Source organism: Coffea eugenioides, chromosome 10, assembly GCF_003713205.1.
Source record: "Coffea eugenioides isolate CCC68of chromosome 10, Ceug_1.0, whole genome shotgun sequence".
Lineage (NCBI taxonomy): Eukaryota > Viridiplantae > Streptophyta > Magnoliopsida > Gentianales > Rubiaceae > Coffea > Coffea eugenioides.
In genome coordinates, this window is record NC_040044.1 from 37,921,168 (window position 1) to 37,930,108 (window position 8,941).

The window sequence follows — 8,941 nt, forward strand, 5'->3', positions numbered from 1 at the left end:
AAGTAATCCTGCCCAAATTAGTCCCAAAACACATATGAGTAAGGTTGGGTCCAAACTCATATGACTCGGTTCCATCTCAAATCCAAGCAAATCCAGCCCATCCCGCCCATTTTGCCACCTCTACACATAGCGTTCATGGCAAAAAAAAAAAACATTTTGATGCATCAAATATAACCATACAAGGACATTTTCATACATTCCTTAGTCCCTGGTCAGATACGTATAGACTAGTCATGTAACTTGCAATTGAAATCCGACATGATCTATTTGGCATCATTAAATATTAGAAGAATTGATCACCCTTGCCACTCATCGATGCCAGTCTGAAAAAACTTATGAAACATTTTGTAGACTTCTAGGCACATGACTAAAATTCTGAGTCCTTTATATTTCATTAATCAACATGATATGAATTATAACTTGCTCACAGAAATCTATGATTAATACTTGAATTACAAATCATGCTTGAAAATCTAGAGAGGTTTAATAAACTAGCCGTCAGTAACCCAAATTGATATTAAGTTCATCTAGTGAGAGGTGCGTGGTAAGCAAGGAATCATGTCCACCCTATATGATCAATCACATATGGATTACTATTCTAAATACTCTCACGGACAACCCAAGTTTAGATTAGTCAGAATACAATTCAAATGGTTCAACAATTTCTCAAGTTTTGATGTCCAGATAGCTTTAGTACAATTCATACAGTTAAAATCTTGATTTACTTTACAAGATGAATAAAAATTTAAAAAGAATGAAAATCTTAGAGCCTTACTTGCGGTTGTAGTCACGAGTTATTATCCGACTCCTAAATTCATTCTTCTCCCTTTTACCTCTTTTGAAAGCTTGCTCACCCTCTCCCTCATGCTCACCTTTGTGTTTGTTAATTTGTCAGAGAAAGAAATATGATTTAGTTTGTGTGTAGGTTATATAAATCTCTTACTCTCTAGTAGTGTTATTTGGAGAAATCAAAGCTCGATTGAAGAGGCAATATCCTAATTGGTTGTTGGTAAGGTCATGTAACTGGGCTTGATTAAATATAATTAGAATCTTACCATGGGAATTAAAGAAAATGGATTGACTACATTCATCATCGAATCTTATGACTAGTGTTGAGTAGTATGGCTAAGTTTATTTGCCTAAGTAATGATTTTTGGGGAATGATTTGCCTAAATAATATGGTAAGGACGTGATTTTAGGGATATTACATTGACTGGCATAATATTGTTCACCATTGGTAAGTTTCACTAAATTTATTGGCAATATTGCCAAAGCAAAAAATAGGGATAATATCAGAAACCTCCCTTGAGGTTTCTCTTAATATCACTTGGAATTCTTGAGGTTTTAGAAATATCATTTACCTCTCCTAGTAATTGTAAAAAGACTATATTAACCCTCATTTGACACATAATTCACAACATATCAAATCAATGTAGCTCCAAAATTGCAAAAAAAAAAAAAGAAACAAAGTCACTTTCTTCTTTTTCCCTTTTCTCTATCATTCTCTCTTACTCATATTTTTTGGATGATTATGTAACATTTTATTTGTAAATTATAATAAATTAAATTTTGTTTGCCTTTTACTTTTTGTGATTGTGAAAAAGTGGGGTATGATTTATTTATTTGCTTATTTTGAGTTGATTTTTATAATGATTGGTATAGTTTATTAGTTTGAGTAATGGTTGAGAAGTTGTTAGAAAAAAAATATAAATTCATCAGAAATCGATTTTGAACATATAGAATTAAATTGATGCAAGTGTATTTCTTTTCAAATATCTTGTTTATTTTTAAATTTTATATTTTTATGGGGTATAGCATTGTGATGTGGTAGTACTATAAGAGATTGTTTTTGACGTGATGGTTTTCTTGAAATGAACAAAGTGGTTTAGAAATATTTTTATTTAGCAAATGAAAGGATAATTCAGGATTTTTAAAAATTTTGTTACACAAATAACAAAAGTAAGGGAAGTAAGTGATATTTTTGAAACTTTAGGGGTGCCAAGTGATATTAAGAGAAACCTTAGGGGAGGTTTCTGATATTATCCCCAACAAATAAGAGTGAGAACAAATCTTACTGGATTTTTCTACCCATCCCTCTTAAATAATAGCTTAGATAAGTTTTTTTGGGCAAAATTGTTCATTAAGTCAGAATTTGCGTTGGATTATAATTTTTGCTATCGCAATATTATTAGCTATTCAATTAGATTGGTTAGTCTTAAGAAAAAAGCTTTAAATTCTGTTACCTTATTAAACTAACTTGCATTAGCAAAACTTTTCTTTTGCAAAAAACTTGATAATTACATACAAAAATAGGATTAATCTTGTATACACTATTACCGTTAGATATATGACCCATGTGTATCAAATTCAAATTTTGCTCATGTGCCATTCATCCAATGTGATAGTGTATACACTGACAATGTATATAAGATTTTCTCATAAAAATACTAGTAATTAAGGCACACTTGACACTTGATGTGTTCACAAATAATAAAAATATTTGTAAAAATTATTTTCCTTCCCTCAATGAAGCTGGAGACAAAATAATGCAATTCTTTAAAAATGATAAATGGGTCAATAACTAGACAATTGGAGAAGTTTGAATATTGTGGAGTTATCAATAATGTTTAGAAGTTTGAATAGTTTATCGATGATACAAATAAGTGCATGCAAATAAGTGTAAATAGGAGGATTTGTGTCCTTTTTTTTTTATTTTAATAAGTTGGGACCATTTTATCTTTTTAGTATAAAAAGTGACCGCTGTGTATATTAATACTAATACTATGGTAGCTCATTCGAAACTAATTCAAGTCATAATCATGTGAAATTCAAACATAATTTTAAACTCACCTTAAAAGTAATTTTTTTTTTTTAGCTCAATCTAACTCAACTCCTTCTAACATGGCATCCACAATTAACTTCATAAAACACATCTTATGTGCCCCAAATACATCCCAGCATGGCATTCATAATCCACTATATTTATTTTACAATTACGGTTTTAGAAGTAAGAAACAACTTGCTCAATTTCTTTGCTAAATCAACTGAGATCCTTGTAAAGCCATATGATTATACTTTTTTTTACTTGTTTCAAGAATCTAAACCAGCATCATTTAACTTTTGACCAAAAAAATCAATGTACAGAGGGATAAGAACAACACTTTTAGTGGATATATAGTTGGTGCCTTTTGGAAGACGGTGCTTGGGTTCTTATGTTCACGGAATCAGTGTGATCAGTCAGCAATAGCTAATGCCATTGATTAACTAATAACCTCCCCATTAAACTCATTTTTACTTCTAATCCGATGGCTAAATCTTTAAAATACAAAGGTAAGTTGGTAAAAATTTAAGGTTAGAAATATAAGGATGCAGCTATAAGATACCAACTGAATGGCCAAAACAATATATCCCTCTTCATAGCAAAAAACCCATAATTCATGCCACACTCGTACACAGAGAGTTTTAGACGTTAATTCCTATCATAACTCCACAAATATTGGCAGAATATTTTATTGTCTTCCACTCTAGACCTTTCAACTCCTTCAATTTCTTAATCAAAGCCTTCAAACCCTTCATACTAGCTTAAGTGGCACAACAAAGAGCTACCATCATCATGTTCTTGGTGTCAAAAAAATTTTCTCCCATTGCAGCCAAGATGGAAAATCCACTTTCCAAGAATACTTTTCCAGTTTTTTCTATGTTTCATGGGAGAAAAGCTGGAACGCACCCATAAGGCCTTGGTTCTCATCTAGGCATCTTTTAATCCGATTAACTGGCAATAAGAATTTAAGTTTTTTCTCCAAATGTAATGTACAAGCATTGGATTCCAATCTCACCAACCTAAGAGGCAAAAAACAAATGCAGCAAAGAAAAAATCAGTCCCATTTAGATGCCAAGTATTGTGACAAAGTGTACCAAATGACACTCAATCAACAAATTTAGCATCAGAACAAATAAAGCAAAAATCAGAAAAAATAAAGCAAGGTATAAAAAAGCACGAGTATATTGAGCAAAAAATTTCAATTAAGATATTAAATTCATTCTTGTCCTTAATGTAGGAGATAGAGTAGTTGCAAAAAAGGGTGCAGAGATAAAGACTATCATAGCAGTGCGAAGCAACAGCAGCAAGCCCAATGAAAGTGAATCAATGACATTTTAAAAGTAGTGACAAACAATTGAAATTATCATAATCATGTCATTGGCTCTATCATATATGTTATACTAGTTAAATTTGTTGCTACTAATATATTATGTTAGAAATTTTGCTGCAAACGCTTTGACACAACGAAACTTCAATGCTTCCTTTGAATGTTAAACTTGTTTAGTATAAATATAGCTAAGGGGCTAGACCGTTGAGCAAAGAACATTTATGCCATTTGCATAATCTTACTATTGTATTGTTACTAAATTATGGTTCAAATACATCAATCCTATTAGTAAATGTTTATCTCCGAGGAGATGTTTGCATAGTGGATAGGGTATGCTTCTCTTTGAATTCTGGCAAGATAAAATATTGAGATGTTACATTGCACCAAACACGCCCTTTCTTGTTGTGTTTAGAGTTGTCTATGAGATGAAAATCCAGAGGAAAAAAAAAGAGCCTATATGAAGGTATTTGATAAATTAGAGACAAAAGGTAAGTGCTCTTCCTTGGCTAATATTTAGCGAGTACAATATTAATAAAAGCTCTAACGAGAATTAGGATTTCTTGACAAATTATGTTGCTATGGATAACCTTATTAACTGTTTATAACAGTTGGATAGTAGGAGCTTTCAAGCACACGATTTTCTTATACTAGTGTAATATGAGGGAAGGTAGTAGTCGAATACACAACAAAATTGATAGAGGGATATAGGTATTTAGGCAATGCTAATATGGCTGGAGAGTAGGCTTCTTTTTGGATTCCGGTAAGAGCACAATGGCGAGAAGTACACAACAACAAACAAGTCAATTCTTGTTGCGTTAGCTCTTCTAGTACGAGGAAGGAGTTTGTGGTTAATGAAAAGCCTAAGGAGACAAAAGCCTACGTGGAAGTATTTGACAAATCAAAGACAAAAGGTTGGTGCTCGACCTTTCTCGATTAAAACTTGGTGAGTCTAACACTATCAAAAGCAGGCTCTAATAAGACGTTAGAACCTCTTGATAGATTGTGCTACTACGGATGATTTTAACAAGTATATAAAAGAGTTGGATGTGTGGAGTTTCCAGACACAGGATTCCTTAAACTAGTGTATGAGGGATGATGATAGTTGATTATACAGCAAAATTGGTAGAGAGATTTTGTCAATGAATTTCGATCTTAAGTTTGCAGGTGTTTATGTTATTTGGCGCACATGACATTTCTGAACATTTCCTTATTTGTATTTCTATTAGTTTTGGTCCAAAAACATTCGTAATTTCACAGTTTTTAGACGAAACATTCAAGTTATAAGGATATTTTACTAGTTAAATGGAGAAGCCGATGGCAAAAAACTCCTATTCAAGTTGCATCTGTTTATACTTCCTATAAAAGTACCATCCTTGAAGTGTAAGCAGAATTTTCTCTTACTTTTTGTAATACATAAATTACCTAATGCATTTCAATAATGATGAATAAATAAATATCAATCATCTTAATTAGTTGCCACAAAAGTTGTCTATAATTGAAACAGCACAATGAAACAGTAAATCCATCATTAAGAGCAAGCAAACAAATTGAAAAAAAAAATCCTAAAACTGAAAACCAATAGCCAAACCACATAAAGTGGACAACTCAAATGACACCAAAGAAAACGTTCAAGTGCTCCTGGTACAATTAATGATGGCTAAGTTGCTTGTACTTCATTTCTTGGTGAGATTAGACCAAGTCCACCCAACAGGCAATACAGAAGCAATCTCCAATAGAGGGGGAAAAGAAGAAGGAGAAAAGGTTAGAATGAAAAATTAGTTTTGCTCAATTTGTGCTTAATTCAGCATCTAAAAATTATCCACAATACTATTTTTTTGTAAACTTAGAAATGTTTAAGAAGTCATTTAGATTAACAATTTCTATAGCAAAATCATTCAAAATAATGGGTCAAATCATAACTAGAAACTTTGGTGAATGTAAACATAATAAGAGTGGTGTAAACTATATAAAAAAATAACCCCATATGCTTATGACGCAAATTTTGTTAACTGTGGTTCTCTCTAAATTTTTCGTGTGTTTATTATTTGTTTTCCCTCACTCTAAGTACCCCATATTACTATTTCTCCACTGTTATAATGCAGCAATAAACTACACGCTTACTCATATGATTGCTGTCCCTATATGACAGTAGTTTCATAGTCTCAATGTTATCCCTTTCTCTGGTTTCGTTATCATGCATATAATATTACTACTCCATATAACAATGCTGTCACATGACCAAAATGAAGAAAGAACTATGATAGTATTACTATAACTTGTGAATACTTTGCATGTGAAGAATATAATTAATTAATTTTTTTCAAAAAAAAAAAGAATATAATTAAAAAAAAGTGGCAGACCTTTATTAGTGTATAAATTTGCAAAGGAGAAATTTAATATAACATATGTAACCAAAAATTTAATCATTTTAATACCATTCATGAAGGCTAGATTTACAAATTATAACTCAACAAGTTTTGCTTTGTATTTGGCACTCAATATATGAGATCTCTAGCCAAAGTTAATTGTGTCTTTGATATCATTTTTAAAAGCTGAACCTAAAAATTTGAACTTAATAGATTTTGCTTTCGCATATGTAGACAAGAATAGTACATTATAATTTGCCATTGTTTCTTTGTATACAGAGATAAAATGTACGCATGATCGGTGGAAAGTAAAATATTATGATTTTAACAATCAACATTTCATAGAATGCTTTAGTACAAAAAAAAAAAGTTTGAAAAAATATAATTACGTGCAAAGCACATGTAATATTACTAATTATGGTTAATTCATCCTCATATAAATGAGTAGCATATGACTCTGTTGGAAAAGAAGACCAGAACTTCTTTCTTGTGAACATGAAGACCAGAACAAATGGTAATGGAAGTACTGAATAATTAAAGCATACCAGCCCAAAAGGTGCGTAAAATAATTATACAAACCAAATCCAGAAAGCTAATACGAAACACAAGTAAACTATATAAAGGTCAGACATTAACAACAAATCACATAATTTACTACAATAATCAAAGAGCAAGCATCACCCTTTTGTTTGTTTTCTTTTCTTTTCTTTTCTTTTCTTTCTTTGGATAAATCTTTTGCCTTTTGTGAATTATGTATTTGGCTCAAAAGCTTATTCGTATGCTTTTAATTTTGAATAATTTTAACACCGTTATGTTGCCAAAATCCAGTCTCAAAAGGAGGGCAATTTTGCAAAAATTTATGGTGCAGTCGGTGGGTGGACGAAGAGCCTTAGAGTCGGATTAGGGACTCCTACAATCACAATTTAGATTGTAGTGTGTAAATAAATAGTGAAGATGGGTTTGATTTGAAAGTAAACATATAAGACTAAATGTAGGATTCTTTAAGAAGGGGCAAAATTATTGTATTTCTACATATTGTTGTGTTAGTATCTATATTTGTTGGTTCAGTGTCCAGTTTACACCAAACAATCTAATTGCAGAAACCCCTGAACCATTAGAGTTCCCGGTACTGAAATCCTTAAACGAGAAAGAAATATCATTTGCCATAGAAATATTTTTGATGTATAAATTGCAATCTGGAATAATGTCCAATGTTTGCTAATCATATCCTTTTCATAATTTGGGTATATCATGGGCCTCCGTATGACTAGAGCATCCACAGGCACGTGGATGCCTCAAATTACTTGTCAAACTTTCAACAATTAAATTTGTTTCGGCACACTTTGGACCCTTAAATAATAGATGTAATCTTGTTCTATTCATACAATTTAATTTTAGACACTTTATCATATAAAATTTGATATCCTTCCCATAAAATTATCAAGATTAACGGAATAGTAGGCAAATGATACTCAAATTTAAGAACTAAAGTGAGATGAATTTCATGTTTTAGGGGATAAAGTATCTAAAATTGAAATTTAAAAACTAAAGTCAAATGAATTTAACACTTTAGACTGTAAAGTATCCAAGATAAAGCTTAAGGACTAAGGTAGAAGTGCGTCCATAATTTAAGATCCAAAGTGAAATTTAGCCTTTTTTTCGTCCCCCTAGTGCAACATTCGATAATTAACTACATAACTGTTACGAGTCGCAAGTCTTCCCCTTCCCCTTCCTACCAAAAAAAAAGTCTTCCCCTTCCCCTCATTCCTTCTCTCTATCTGGATGTAAGATTTAGAATCTTCCTTAAAATAAAGGATTAATCTTTCCTATATTAATAATGAATACACTATCAATCTTGGATGAATGATGAGGAGGTAAAGAACGGGTAGATGAACCGAATTGATAGCACGAGCATACCTGTCAAAGTACAAAAATGGCTGGGGTCTTATCCCCCAGTCTCACTCTGATGATAAAGTCAGTTATGGGACATGAGTTGAAGGAAAGGTGTGTAATTGAGTTGTTGGTTCTGTCTACTTGGTGTTGAGATAGTGAGGGGTATTTATAGTGGAGAGTCCAACGAACAGGAAGTGAACCCTACGCCTGGCTAATGGTTAGATGATAGGTTAGAGCGGTGGGCTTAGTCATAGCCCTCACCATTAGGGTAACGGGGGTTCATGTCAATCACTAGTCCTCCCTACCCCAGGGTGTTTTGTGTTGGGTTCATAATCGTTTCAGGAGTGAAGCCAAACTGGTCAAGCTAGCCGAGATGGTATTCACCTTTGGATGGTAAGGACCAGGTCTCTCTGGGTAGGCAAGCTTGGGTAATCACCTCGGTAACTCCGAGCCGAGGTGGTATTCACAAATGACAACTATATAAAATTTGATTTGAAATCCAACTTTTGCACATGTGTCATAAATCTAACAGTG